This window comes from Leuresthes tenuis, unplaced genomic scaffold, assembly GCF_036924035.1.
Source record: "Leuresthes tenuis unplaced genomic scaffold, fLeuTen1.0.hap1 SCAF_8, whole genome shotgun sequence".
Taxonomy (NCBI): Eukaryota; Metazoa; Chordata; class Actinopteri; order Atheriniformes; family Atherinopsidae; genus Leuresthes; species Leuresthes tenuis.
In genome coordinates, this window is record NW_027325362.1 from 31,067,104 (window position 1) to 31,082,724 (window position 15,621).

Consider the following 15,621-nt stretch of genomic DNA (forward strand, 5'->3'; position numbering starts at 1 on the left):
CACACACACACCCCATTTGCAGCCGCAACCTGCTTATATAGGCTGCCGTGTTTGAGTGACAGGCTGGTAAGTGTCTTACAAATAAAGTTAACTGTTATTAACAGTTAACTAAAGCAAGGTAGGAATTTAACATTCCTTCTGCTACATTCTTGTTTGGGATTAATCTATATTTAGTTTACATAGAAAAAATCACCAAAACAAATGCAAATTGTGGCTTAACTTTAAACACATATTTTTAATAATTGTAAACATTTCGATAATCCTACATAAATGTATGCACACACATATATACTTTATTTTACTAAACCACATGCACTATATGTGAATATATCAACTTTTGCATACACTTTGATTGATTCTGCAAATATTGCACATGTGCAAATATTGCACACCATACCTACAATCATACAGAAAGTCACACAAATTAGTGTGTTGCTCTCAAACACATCTACACTGTAATCTGAAGTTGACCAAGCACATTTCTTTAGCTTCGGCTGCAGCACATGGCTCTCAGTCTCCTCTTTAATAAATACTCCATAGGCGCTGGGCTTTGGGCTAGAATCTAGGGGTTGGTTTGAGGCTAAGTCATGGTTTTATCTACGTGTGTGTGTGTGTTTGTCTTTCTGTATGTGGTTGTACTGAGGGTTACTGGGAAGTCTTTCATCCTGTGCCAATCTGGGTGTGAGTAACCAGGGGTTGCACTTTGGGATTTAGTGGTTCTTCTGGTTCCCTGGTTCATATATTGCAAGTCCAGCATGCTGGGATGGAAACAGCAGCTAACTTCCTATCTGCTCCGCCACTGGATGTGGTCCCATAACCTACCACTCTGTATTTAGAATTTTTTGACATGGAAAAGTATACACTACTCAATAAAAAAAGGGAACAGTAAAATAACACTTCCTAGATCTCAATGAATGAAATATTCCAGTTGAAAATCTTATTCGATACATAGTGGAATGCGTTGAAAACAAAATAACATAAAAATGATCAACGTAAATAAAAACTGTTATCCCATTAAGGTCTGGATTTGGAATCATACTCAAAATAAAAGTGAAACATCACATTACAGGTTGATCCAACTTCAGTGGAAATTCCTCAAGAGAATTCAAATTGTGTGTCATACAGGTGTGTGTGGCCTCCACGTGCCTGTATGACCGCCCTACAATGCCTGGGCATGCTCCTGATGTGGCAGGAGATGTTGTTCCGAGGGATTCTCCTCCCAGACCTAGAGTAAAGCATCAGTCAACTCCTGGACAGACTGTGGTGCTAGTTGGTGGATGGAACGAGACATGATGTCCCAGATGTGCTCAATTGGATTCAGGTCTGGGGAACGGGCTGGTCAGTCTATAGCATCAATGCCTTCATCATGCAGGAACTGCTGACACACTTCAGCCACATGAGGCCTTGCGTTGTCATGCATCAGAACGAACCCATTTAGTCCCACTGTACTAGAGAGTATTGAGAAGAAGTTGCAAAAGAAGGAAGAAGAATAAAAAAACAAGGCAGTCTGTAAGAAAGACCTGGAAACTGTTATAAAGCATATAGCATATTTAAAATGTTGGCAAGAAGTGTTTGAAAGGTAACAAAGAAAGCAGCAAGCAAAAGAAATGGCGGGGAAAATGATAATACTGGGATTATAGGAGGACAGACTGAAAATGCTTCTGTATCTGAAAAACCTCCACCATACACTAAACCTAAACCTTTTTCTCCTTCTGTTTCCCCTTATGTGTAACCAGATTTGAGTGCTCTCTGTGTTCCTGATCCGGACCTGGACGCCTTCCACCACCTCTGTCCTGACTCTGTCCTGCACCCAGGCCTACCAGAGCCTTAACAGCCCTGTCCGGAGGTGGAAGAACCGAGCCCGAACTCCACCTCAGACGCTTTCTCCCCATCCACCACTCGACAAAAAGGAACACAGCCCAGCACAACAGCAACACTCCCTATGGTGTAGGTAACCAACAGTCCGAACCTTGTTTTCCGGTAGGCTACTGGTCCAACCAGGACGTTGAGGAGGGCATTTGCCTGACCTCCTCCAATCTGGGACTGTTTTTGCTAACCTACTGGCTATCTTCTGCCGCATTTTCTGAAGGATTCTGGCAAAAAAGGTAAACCCTATTGACCTCGCTATGATTCATTCTGTTCTGCTCGATCCAAATCTCCGTCTTAGACATATTGACTGGGATAACGGCGACAATGATGACTATAAGGCTGCCATTACTTCACTGAACGACAAATGCAGAACAGAATTCCCGACCAAACGCAACATGACTGCAATCTACACCTGCAAACAAAAAGCAGAAGAGTCAACTGATGATTTTATTCATCGAGTTTTTGAAGTGGTGCCCACTCATGGCGGTTACCAACGCTTAGAAAGACACAGCAGAAGCAGGCCCTTGGGAAAGCTTGGCCTGAGATGCAATCATTGAAGGTTTGTTACCAGACGTGGTGCATGAAATGAAAACCATTTATGTGAGCTGGGCTGAACAACTGCGACTGGCTGATGTCAGACGCTATGCCAGAGATGTGCAGAACCAGGTTGATGTCAGGAAAAAAGATAAGAAGGACAAAACTGTGAAAGAACTCTACCTTGCCATCATGACCATGTATAATACAGTATTTGCCTTCCCGCTAGGAGGATGGACCCCACAGAGAGGACGGGGCAGAGGACACAGAGGAGGAAGGCGCAGCAGAGGCAGAGGGTTCCCTGTTAGAGGCTGGGACTCTGACTCATGCTACAGATGTGGCCAAAAGGGGCACTTGAAGAACAACTGGCCAAATAACAGGCCTTGAATGCTTCAGACTGACAGGGGTTGGCTGACAGGGATGGGTCATCACCAGCAGAGCGATCAACTGAAGGGGGTAACACACAACCACACACACTTCTGCACACTGCAATGAAGAAAAAGCTTGCTGACACACATTTTTTTGCTATCTGCAATGATGAAATGCTTGTTGACTGTGACTTACGTGACAAAGTTTTTTATGTCATATCTGTGTTTAAAAGAGAAATTCTCCTCCATACAGACAGGAACTTATGCTCACTTAATATCTGAGGCTTTTCCCACCTTTCAGTTAATAATTTTGGGAAAACAGGTTACCGGTACTTTCATGGTAGATTCTGGGGCCTGACAATAACTATGAGATAAAATGGTTCTGCACTCCTTTAGAAAAGGTTTACATCTACTTCGTTTTTGAGCTCACAAACTGCTGCTGTCCCTCACCCCATGCAGCTGCAACTTTTTGATGTTACTGGTTCTTATTCCCACATCTCACTAGCCAAACCTAAACAATGGCATTGTTTCTACATGCAGAAAAGAAACTAATTACTGAAAAAAACTATTTCACCTGCCCACCAAAATGTAATGTTTACTAAACGACTGTCTGCATACTAAAATGTTGTTTTTTTTTGTATGCAGACAGTCGTTTAGATGCATTGTCAATGCATTGTCAAAGAACTGTGGGACTAGTTCCCACCACAGAATCACATTTTGAAGAATGCTTTTATCTGAAACAGATCTGTCTTCGCTGATCTTTGTTAGTGATCTTTGGGCTAAAGGCAAATATGATGTGGGGCTGATAAAAGACTGTGAATCGGTAATTGTCTCCCCTAAATCTGAGTAAAGAACGTATAAAAAACAATATCGATCACAGCATTCTGTTACAGAGACTTGAACACGTTATTGGGGTTAAAGGAACTGCTTAAGACTGGTTTAAGTCATTTTTATCTGATAGATTCCAGTTTGTTCTTGTAAATGAAGAATTGTCCTCACACACCAGAGTAAGTCATGGAATTCTTCAGGGTTCTGTGCTTGGACCAATTCTTTTTATTTTATACATGCTTCCATTAGGTAACATTATTAACAGTATGGCATAAATTTCCATTACTATGCTGATGATGCTCAGCTGTACTTATTTATGAAACCAGATGAAACCAATAGGTTGGTCAGACTACAAGCCTGTCTCAAAGACATAAAGACCTGGATGACTCAGAACTGTCTGCTTCTAAATTCAGACAAAACTGAAGTTGTTCTCTTTGGACCTGAGCGCTTCAGGGAGAAATTGGCTAGTTATATAGTAACTATTTCCTTGGCTTCTAGTTCTACAGTGAGGAACCTTGGAGTTATTTTTGACCAGAATTTATCATTTGACTCGCATATAAAACAGGTTTCTAGGACTGCCTTCTTCTTTCACCTTCGTAATATTACATAAAACATCTTGTCTCCGGGTGATGCAGAGAAACTAGTCCATGCATTTGATCCTTCAACATTGGACTAATGTAATTCTTTATTATTGGACTGTCCCACATATTCTCTGAAAAGCCTCCAGTTGATCCAAAATGCTTCAGCTTCTGATGAGAACGAACAGGAGAGATCATGTTTCTCCAATTTTAGCTTCTCTTCATTGGCTCCCTGTTAAATTCAGAATAGAATTTAAGATTCTTCTCCTCACATATAAAGCTCTTAATCACCGAGCTCCATCATATCTTAAAGATCTCATTGTAAGGTATTTTCCTAACAGAGCACTTCGCTCCCAAACTGCAGGTTTACTTGTTGTTCCCAGAGTTTCTAAAAGTAGAATGGGAGGCAGAGCCTTCAGTCATCAGGCCCCTCTCTTGTGGAATAAGCTGCCCGTAAATGTCCAGGAAGCAGACACCCTTTCCACTTTTAAGATTAGGCTTAAAACTTTCCTTTTTGATAAAGCTTATAGTTGGGGATAATAGTTAAGCTGCTATAGGCTTAAGCTGCTGGGGGACCTCATCTGTCACAACATTCCTCACTTTGCTCTCTTTTTCCCCCTGTTTAATTTCTCAAATGACATTATGTACATGTGACATTATTGTGGTCATTAACTTGTGTTTCCCTGTTCCAACAGGTGTCCTTTGAATGGTGCTATGGTGTTTTTTCCCCCTCTTTTCTGTCTTCTCAAACCCCAGCTGGTTGAGCCGGATGGCCACCCTTCCTGAGTCTGGTTCTGCCAGAGGTTTCTTCCTGTTAAAAGGGAGTCGTTCCTTTCCACAGTCGCCTCAGGCATACTCAGGGCAGGAGATTGGACTGAAGACAAGTTTCGGTCCAATATGTTGGATTCCTTAGCTAGGATTTTTTTTAAATTGGCTCTATATGAATTAATTGGATTATTTTCAATTAATTAATTGGATTATGATTGCAATGAATTGAACTCTAATTGGCTTGAATTGGACTATATTATTTTCATTTCTATCCCCTGAACTGTCACCTTATCGTGGTGGGGGAGTTTGCGTGCCCCAATGAGTCTGGGAGCTATGTTGCCCGGGGCTTCAAGCCCCTGGTAGGGTCACCCAAGGCAAACAGATCCTAGATGAGGGACCAGACAAAGAACAGCTCAAAAGACTCCTTATGATGATTAAGTAATTTGGACCTCGTGATCCCTTGCCCGGATATGGGACACCGGGGCCTCCCCCCGGAGCCAGGCCCAGGGGTGGGGCCCGGCAGCGGGCGCCTGGTGGCCAGGCCTGTGCCCATGGGGCTCGGTCGGGCATAGCCCGAAATCATGACGTGGGTCTCCCTTCCGATGGGCTCACCACCCGTGGGAGGGGCCAAGGGGGTCGGGTGCTATGTGAGCTGGGTAGCAGCCGAAGGCGGAGGCCTTTGGTCTGATCCTCGGCTACTGAAGCTAGCTCTTGGGACGTGGAATGTCACCTCTCTGATGGGGAAGGAGCCGGAGCTGGTGCGCAAGGCTGAGCGGTTTCCGGCTAGATATAGTCGGACTCACCTCGATGCACTGCTTGGGCTCTGGAACCCGTCCTCTTGAGAGGGGTTGGACTCTCTTCCACTCTGGAGTTGCCCGTGGTGAGAGGCGCAGAGCAGGTGTGGGCATACTTATTGCCCCCCGGCTGTGTGCCAGTACATTGGGGTTTACCCCAGTGAACGAGAAGGTAGCCTCCCTCCGCCTTCGGGTGGGGGGACGGGTCCTGACTGTTGTTTGTACCTATGCGCCAAACAGCAGTTCAGAGTACCCACCCTTTTTGGAGTCTCTGGGGAAGGCACTGGAGAATGCTCCTACCGGAGACTCCCTCGTTCTGCTGGGGAACTTCAAAGCTCACGTGGGCAATGACAGTGAGACCTGGAGGGGTGTGATTGAGAAGAACGGCCCCCCCGATCTGAATCAGAGTGGTGTTATGTTGTTGGACTTCTGAGCCAGTCATGGACTGTCCATAACGAGAACCATGTTCAGGCATAAGGGTGTCCATATGTGCACTTGGCACCAGGACACCCTTGGCCGCAGTTCGATGATCGACTTTGAGGTTGTATCATCGGACTTGCGGCCGAAGAGAGGGGCGGAGCTGTCAACTGATCACCACCTGGTGGTGAGTTGGCTCCGCTGGTGGGGGAGGATGCCGATCAGACCTGGCAGCCCCAAACGTATTGTGAGGGTCTGCTGGGAGCGTTTGTCAGAATCCCCCGTCAGAAGGAGCTTTAACTCCCACCTCCGGCAGAGCTTCAACCATGGGGGACATTGAGTCCGAATGGGAAATATTCCGTGACTCCATTGCCGAGGCAGCTGATCGGAGTTGTGGCCGTAAGGTGGTCGTGCCTGTCGTGGCGGCAACCTTCGAACCTGCTGGTGGACACCAGTGGTGAGGGAAGCCGTCAAGCTGAAGAAGGAGTCCTATCGGGCCTTTTTGGCCAATGGGACCCTGGAAGCAGCTGATAGGTACTGGCAGGCAAGACAGGCTGCGGCTTCGGCGGTTGCTGAGGCAAAAACTCGGGCCTGGGAGGAGTTTGGGGAGACCATGGAGAACGATTTCCGGACGGCCTCGAAGAGATTCTGGTCCACCATCCGGCGTCTCAGGAGGGGGAAGCGGCTCACAGTCAACACTGTGTACAGTGGGGACGGGGCTTTGCTGACCTCAACTAGGGATGTTGTGAGTCGGTGGGGGGAGTACTTTGAGGAACTCCTCAATCCTACCAACACGTGCTCGGAAGAGGCAGAGTCGGAGAGCTCGGAGACGGGGCCTCCCATTTCTGGGGCTGAGGTTGCCGAGGTGGTCAAAAAGCTCCTCGGTGGCAAGGCCCCGGGGGTGGATGAGGTCCGTCCTGAGTTTCTCAAGGCTCTGGATGTTGTAGGGCTGTCTTGGCTGACACGCCTCTGCAGCATTGCGTGGACATCGGGGACAGTGCCTCTGGACTGGCAGATTAGAGTGGTGGTCCCCCTCTTTAAAAAGGGGGACCGGAGGGTGTGTTCCAACTATAGGGGTATCACACTCCTCAGCCTCCCTGGTAAGGTCTATTCGGGGGTATTGGAGAGGAGGATCCGTCGGATAATCGATCCTCGGATTCAGGAGGTGCAGTGTGGCTTTCGTCCTGGCCGTGGAACAGTGGACCAGCTCTATACCCTCGGCAGGATCCTGGAGGGTGCATGGGAGTTCGCCCAACCAGTCTACATGTGTTTTGTGGACTTGGAGTACGTTTCCGGTGAGAGTTGGACTCCGTCAGGGCTGCCCTTTGTCACCGATTCTGTTCCTAACTTTTATGGACAGAATTTCTAGGCGGAGCCAGGGCGTTGAGGGTGTCCGATTTGGCGACCTCAGAATCGGATCTCTGCTTTTTGCGGATGATGTGGTTCTGTTAGCGTCGTCAGGCCGTGACCTTCAGCTCTCACTGGAGCGATTTGCAGCCGAGTGTGAAGCGGCTGGGATGAGAATCAGCACCTTCAAATCCGAGACTATGGTTCTCAGCCGGAAAAGGGTGGAATGCTCTCTCCGGCTCGGGAATGACATCCTTCCCCAAGTGGAGGAGTTCCAGTATCTCGGGGTCTTGTTCACGAGTGACGGACGAATGGAGCGGGAGATTGACGGGCGGATCGGTGCGGCGTCTGCAGTGTTGCGGGCTCTGCACCGACCCGTCGTTGTGAAGAATTAGCTGAGCCAGAAGGCGAAGCTCTCTATTTACTCGTCAATCTACGTTCCCATCCTCACCTATGGTCACGAGTTGTGGGTAGTGACCGAAAGAACAAGATCGCGAATACAAGCGGCCGAAATGGGTTTCCTCCGCAGGGTGTCTGGTCTCTCCCTTAGAGATAGGGTGAGAAGCTCAGTCATCCAGGAGGGGCTCGGAGTAGAACCGCTGCTCCTCCGCATTGAGAGGAGTCAGATGAGGTGGCTCGGGCATCTGGTTAGGATGCCCCCTGGACGCCTCCCTGGGGAGGTGTTCCGGGCACGTCCCACTGGGAGGAGACCCCGGGGAAGACCCAGGACACGTTGGAGAGACTATGTGTCTCGGCTGGCCTGGGGGCCTCGGGGTCCCCCCGGAAGAGCTGGAGGAAGTGGCCGGGGACAGGGACGTCTGGGTTTCTCTGCTCAAGCTGCTGCCCCCGCGACCCGACCCCCGGATAAGCGGCAGATGATAGATGGATGGATATTTAAGTGCCTTGAGATGACATTTGTTGTATGTTGGCGCTATATAAGTAAAACTGAATTGAATTGAATACATGAAGAGCACAGGGTGTCAGTGGCAAATCTGCCACTGACAAAAGCAAAAGCCAATCGTCCTGCACAGTGTTGGGCTGTAAGCACATACCCCACTTGTGAACTTTGGGCCTTCATACCACCCTCATGGAGTCTGTTTCTGACAGTTTGAGCAGAAACCTGCATATTAGTGGTCTTCTGGAGGTTATTTTGCAGGGCTCTGGCAGTGCTGCTCCTGTTCCTCCTTGCACAAAGGAGGAGGTAGTGGTCCTGCTGCTGGGTTGTTGCCCTCCTACGGCCCCCTCAACGTCTCCTGGTGTACGAGCCTGTCTCTTGGTAGCTCCTCCATGCTCTGGACACTGTGCTGAGAGACACAGAAAATCTTCTTGCCACAGCTCGCATTGATGTGCCATCCTGGATGAGCTGCACTACCTGGGCAAATTCTGTTGGTTGTAGACACTGCCTCATGCTACCTCTAGAGGTGAGAGCACTGACAAAATGCAAAAGAGACCAAAACATCAGCCATAAAGGATGAGAACAGAGAAATGGTCTGTGGTCACCACCTGCAGAATCACTCCTTTATAGGGGTTGACTTGCTAATTGCCTCTCATTGCCAACTGTTGTCTGTTCCATTGGTACAACAGCAGTTGAAATTGATTCACAATTAGTGTTGCTTCCTACCTGGACAGGTTGATATCACAGTGTGATTGACTTGGAGTTACATTGTGTTGTTTAGGTGTTCCCTTTAGTTTTTTTAGCAGTGTAGTTACTGAAATCAACACAGTGCAAAGACTCCATACCATTTATGTAGTTAACTGTCATATACATTTATAGATAAAGCTAAAAGTATGACAATTGATAGAATCCATTTTCATTGCTGTGAGTCAGGTGATGATACATCTGCAGTTTTTTTAATGTGTGCTGACTTCTAGGTATTCTCAGTTCTATTTTTTAGGATTGACCTAGGACTTTTTACACACAATTTTAAATGTATAGATATTGTATGCGTAATATATAGACATACAAACATACAAATGTAATGTATTTTTATTCCATCACAAAGATAAATGAGACAAACCGCTATGAAAACACATTCACTCCCAGAGTCAGTTTCAAGTGTTAACCAAACATGCATCTTTTTGGGACAGACTTCAACTACAGTCTTCAGGCTTTAGCATACTGTTGATGATACTGTGGAAATGAAACATTTTTAAAAAGTTCTCCTGAGAAAAGTAAGAAAAAAGCCGTTATCAAGAAGCAAATTCTTGACTGGTTGTATTGTAAAATAATTATGGATGATGAGGTTGAATTCATTGGGTCACTAGGTGATTTGTGGAACAAGAAATAGCATAAACTGTCAAGGTTTGAAGGAGAGCTCAGGCAGGATGAGGACCCAAATACACGACTTGCAGGACAACAGTAAAAGTTCAGAGATTTTTGATAAACAAAATGTCATTGGGCAACTAAAAATCTAAGCGATGCTGGAAAAACTGACTGGCAAAGAAACAGAAAAACACTCCAAGGTGGCAGGGAAAAACAACCATAAAAGAAAAAAAGCAATAAACACAAAGTAACAAATAAACTTGTGCAAAACAAAAAACAGAGCATGAGGAAAACAGCTTGATGAAAGAAGAGAACGAGGAAAAACATAGGACCAAAGAGCGTGCTGGACACAACAGGAGCAGATGTGATAATCTGGCAGCAAATGGAAGAAAACAGGGAGAATATCTGTTGAACACAGAGATGACAACGACACAGGTGAGATAAATGAGCACTGACTACAGGGAGAAAGCTCAGAGAGAGAGCAAAGGGGGAAACAGGAAACAGAAAGAGACACCACTATAAAACAGGAAACGGAACACAGAGATGAAGACTCAGACATGGCCAAAACCCTATTCATTATTTTAGTACTGTTCTGTTTTGTGAATTGTGAATATGTTTAACTTTTACACACTTTATGAAAGAAACAGAAATTTAAAGAAAAAAAATCTGAAGTGACATGTCTGCATGTGGGCTTTTATCACCTTTGTTTGACATGATAAAACCCAACACAAAGAACCACAAGATATTCATTCATACAAATAGTTAAAACACAAAAATTAATTGAATCAAAACTAAAGAATACTTTATTCATCTCCAAAGTGAAATACAATTATTTTAGAATTAATTATTGAGGTAAAATAGATCATTAAAGAAGGAAAAAGGTGGTGTGGTGGTTAGCCTCACAGCGAGAGGGTTCCAGGTTCGATCCCCACCTGGGGCCTTTCTGTTCTCCCGATGTATGCTTGGGTTCTCTCCCACCATCCAAAAACATGCATGTTTGATTAATTGGTGGCTCTAAAATTGTCTTTTGGAGCGAGTGCATGGTTGTTTGTCTTGTTTGTCTCTGTGTGGCCCTGTGATGGACTGGTGACCTCTCTAGGGTGTACCCTGCCTCTTGCCCGATGACTGCTGGGATAGGCTCCAGCCTCCCCGCCACACGACCGATGGATTAAGTGGGTATGGAAAACGGATGGAAGAATAAAAAAAAGGTGAATGTGAAATTTAAGCCATATATTGTCTGCTGTACTTGATAATATATGAGTGATAATAATGGGAAGGATTCCAATAATCTTCTCTCTAATAGAAACAATTTTAATGGTAAAGAAGCTCATGAAATAATCACTGCTGTGAGTTAAAGGAATACATGGCTCAACAGAGCTCGGACTGTTCATCGGTCTGGCTACAGTGCTAAAGAAACCTGGGATTGTTCTTATTCTATCAATGATGAATAATACGCCGTTCTAGCTTTAAGAAGGGCTTTCTTATATGCTATTAGACTATCTTTCAAGACTAACTGAGACTCCTCTAAATTAGAGGAACGCCACTGTCTCTCCAGCTTTCGTGCAGTCTGCTTTTAAGCATGCATCTGTGAATTAAACCAAGGAGGCAAAGTCTCTTAAAGGGGCAACATTGTCCAATGTTGTACGTATTGAAATTGTAGTGCTGTCAAGAGAGTCAATTTTTGCTGGAGTAAAATTTAGGTAGCTGTCCCTGTAATATTTTTGCACATGGCAGTGAATAAAATGAGGACGAAATTAACTCTTTAAATCTGGGTACAGCATTCTGTGATAGACACCTTCTATAGGTAAATTTCGACACATTCTATACGTAAATTTCTTCTCAGAAGCTGTATAGTCAAGTAATGTGAACTCAAAGGTTATCATAAAATGGTTAAACAAAATTTCTTTTCGAGGGAATACTGTTAACTGTTCACTGTCAATGCCAAAAGTCAGCACAGGATCAGGGGTATAGGTGAGTAGATTTGTGAACACCTTGAGAAAATCCCATAGAATCTAACATAGAATTAAAGTTAATATTAAGACCGCCATTTTCATCATCTAATTGAATATTAAAGTCACCCACTACAATGACTTGATCTGTACTCAGCACTAACTGGAATAAAAAAAATCTGAGAATTCAGACAGATACTAAGACTGAAACGACACAACAGGAAATAAGAGAGGTTTTTGTGATTTTCACTTTGGGTGAGAAAAACTGAGAATCAGAGATTCAAAAGAGCTAAAACTAATCTTGGGTCTTGGACTGATTAGTAACCCTGTTATGAAGATAGCTGCCACTCCTCCTCGTCTGCCAGTGGTTTGAGGAATGTAAACATCTCAATAGTCAGAGGGAGTTGATTCATGAATGCTAACATGATCCTCCTGATCCAGCCAGGTTTCTGTAAGACAAAATATGTCAATATGATGATCACCAATCAAGTCATTCACTAACAGAGACTTGGAAAGGAGAGATCTAATATTCAGCAAACCACATTTGATAGTTTGATGTTTTTGTTCATTTTTTGTCTTCATTTTTTGGAGGTTTTCTGGATTTACTTCTCTTTTTTTAATTCATTTAATTTGAATGGTGTGGGAGCAAACAGTCATTATTGGATTTGGGGGAGTAGCAGCAGGTGGGAAGCTGCAGAGAAGCGTGTAAGAATATAAGTCTGTGTACTGGTCTCAACTCTGGGTTGTCATGTTTTTGGATGACTAATAAATCATTAGATATTTCTAGAAATGAGAGCCACCCCTTCCAAAATGGGATGGGATGCCATTTCTCCTAATCAGACCCATCTATCCCCAGGCAGCTTGCGAATTACCTATGTAGCCATCATTGTTTGCTGGACATCATCTAGACAACCGGCAGTTGAAGGATGATATGCGGCTAAACATGTCATCACTGGTTAGATTTGGCAGGGGTCCAGAGAAAACCACAGAGTCTGACATTGTTTTGGCAAATCTACACATCGGTGCAAAATTAATTTTAGTGACCTCGGATTGGCGTAATCGGGTGTCATTACCGGAAGTGAATAACTATTTTACTGTATTTACGCTTATCCTTAGCCAGCAGTTTCAAATAGGATTCTACGTTACCCGCTCTGGCCCCTGAAATACATTTGACTATGGTCGCTGGTGTCTCTAATACCATGTATCTGACTATGGAGCTACGAATTACCAGAGTTTTATCCTCAGCAGGTGTGTCACTAAGTAGGGAAAATCTGTTAAAAAAAATGGACAGGTTTATGGTTAACCAGCTGCTCAAGTTCTGCTAATGGGAAGCTAACAGGGTTAGCTATGCTAAGTGGCTCCGCACGACTTTAAGCCTAGTTTATGCTTCTGCATCATATAGATGGCGTAGGACGTTATGCCGTCATTGAGCATTCAAAATTGTGCATTGAGGGAACGCGTTGCTCTGCAATTCACCATGCTGCTAGGGGTGTATGGCTGTGTGTTTGTGTGGTTTCAAGGGTTATAGCCGCATACTTGCTTTTTCTTCTGGTCACAGTTAACAACAGTAAATGGCAACCGAGGTGGAGCAGCTGTATTTGCAATTGTAGCTCATCAGTATTAAAGAACAAATGCTTATATTGCAAATGTTGAAGTGCAGGCGACAGAGAAGACTTTTGCGCAGGTGGTCTGTACGACCACTAAACCGGTCGAGGCTTGGAACGGGTGAATTTACAACACTGGTTCACCCACTGAGTGACCTGGATGAACAAATGCACTTTCGATACTTTCAAATTCCAATGGGCCGATTTGACGAGCTTCTTCGCCGTATACAGCCATTCAGACTGCAAAAAGCAAATGTTGTAAATTACGTTCTGAGTGGACCAATCACAGCCGTTGCGGTCCGCGTCAACGTGACGCGTACCAATGCCTTAGCTACGCTTTCAAAGTGACACAGAAGCTTAAACTAGGCTTTACTGCAAAGAATCAGAGCGTCTTTCGACAGGCTAGCTATAGTAGACATTAGGTATTATCTCATGGGCCAAATATAATTATGCTACGGGGCCAGATGTGGCCTATGGGCCTGAGCTTGACATCTATGTGCTAATCCATCTATCCTTGAAACGTTTGATCAAACTGACCCAAGAACCAATCACTGTTGTCTTTTCAACCTTTCAGCCTGCTGCCATTGTTTCCTGGACGTGTGCTAATGAAGTTTGTTACCAACTATACCTGCCTGTCGTTGTGCTGCTATTGGGTCCAAACCGCACCCGTTACAGTACAATCTGGCCAAAGAATGAACCAGCACACAGCTCTGATCCACTGGCTCGCCTACACTGGGTGGAGACCCAGCTCCAGCACCAAGAGGCGATGTTAGCCTCCACCATGGCTGACATTCAGTTAGCAGCAGGTAACCAAGAACAAGCGCTACCCACGTTACCCACCTAGGTTCAACAACTCACCACGACCCTCACCCAGTCCATCTCTCTGCCGGGTCCTCCAAGTCATCCTCCTCTACCAACACCTCCTGGTCCCATCCTAGAGGCTCGAGTGGGAGTCCCGGAACACTACGCCAGGGACCCGGAGGGTTGCAATCCATTCATCACAAACTGTTCAATCCTCTTTGCTCTGCAACCCCACACCTTCGCCTCCGAGGAAGCTAAGGTGGCTTTCACGATTAATAACCTGACGGGTCATGCTCGATTATGGGGAACAGCCGAGTGGGAACCCCACACGCCAGCCTGCTTCACCTTCAATGCCTTCACCCCCGAACTCCGCAAAGTGTTCGGTGTAGCATCCAGAGGTCCAAACGCTTCTGGGGATCTCCTTGGTCTCAGACAGGGATCCTGCTCTGTCACTGACTACGCCATTGACTTCCGCATCCGGACTCGGAGGAGCGAGTGGAACCAGGCGGCTCAGGTGGACCCCTTCCTGTTGGGGCTGGCCGACTACGTCAAGGACGAGCTGGTGTCCTACGACCTTCCTGCCGACGATATCATCGAGCTGACTCCCCGTGTGGACAGACGGATTCAAGCTAGACACCGAGAGAGACAGCAGGGACGAGGAGAATAGCCTCCTGCTTCTCCAGCTCATTAACTCTGCCCACCAGCACACCGAAGAGGGATTCTGAGCCCAAGCAGATCGGCCGGGCCAGTCTAACCCCACAAGACAGAGAACGGGGGGGAACCTCTGCCTCTACTGTGGTCAGCCCGGACACTTCATTTCCAGGTGTCCGGCAAAAGGTCAGGCCCTCCAGTGAGGAGGGAGGTCCTGTTGAGGCAAACATCAAAACACTCCTCCATCTCATGTCCCCTGTGTCAGAACCGACTACTGCTACTCCAAGGCTCTCAGACTGTCACCACACTCCTAGACTCTGGTTCAGACGCTAACATCATTGACAATGACCAAGCACTTCAGCTAGGCGTCGGTCGGATTTGCCTGCCAGTTCCTGTTCCCGCCAATCCCCTGGACGGTCACTTCCTGGGGACTGTCACCCACCAGACGGTGCCCATCCACATGCTCCTGTCTGGCAACCACCACGAGACTATCCAGTTTAACATCCTTCCCTGTCCTCGTCACCCACTCCTCCTGGGATTCCCCTGGCTCCGACGTCATAACCCACACATAGACTGGACCACGGGGGTGATCCTGGGTTGGAGCCCAGCTTGTCATCAGGTCTGTCTTAAGCAAGCCACCGTTTCCCAGTCATCTACCTGTTCCAGTTCTGCTCCAGATATGTCGGGGGTCCCCGCAGAATACCTAGACTTCCGAGAGGCCTTCAGCAAAGCCAAAGCAACCTCTCTTCCCCCGTATATACCCTACGACTGCGCCATCGATCTCCAGCCCGGTTCTGCTCCACCCAGAGGCCGTCTGTGAGAGAGAGTCCATAGACACCTACATTAACGA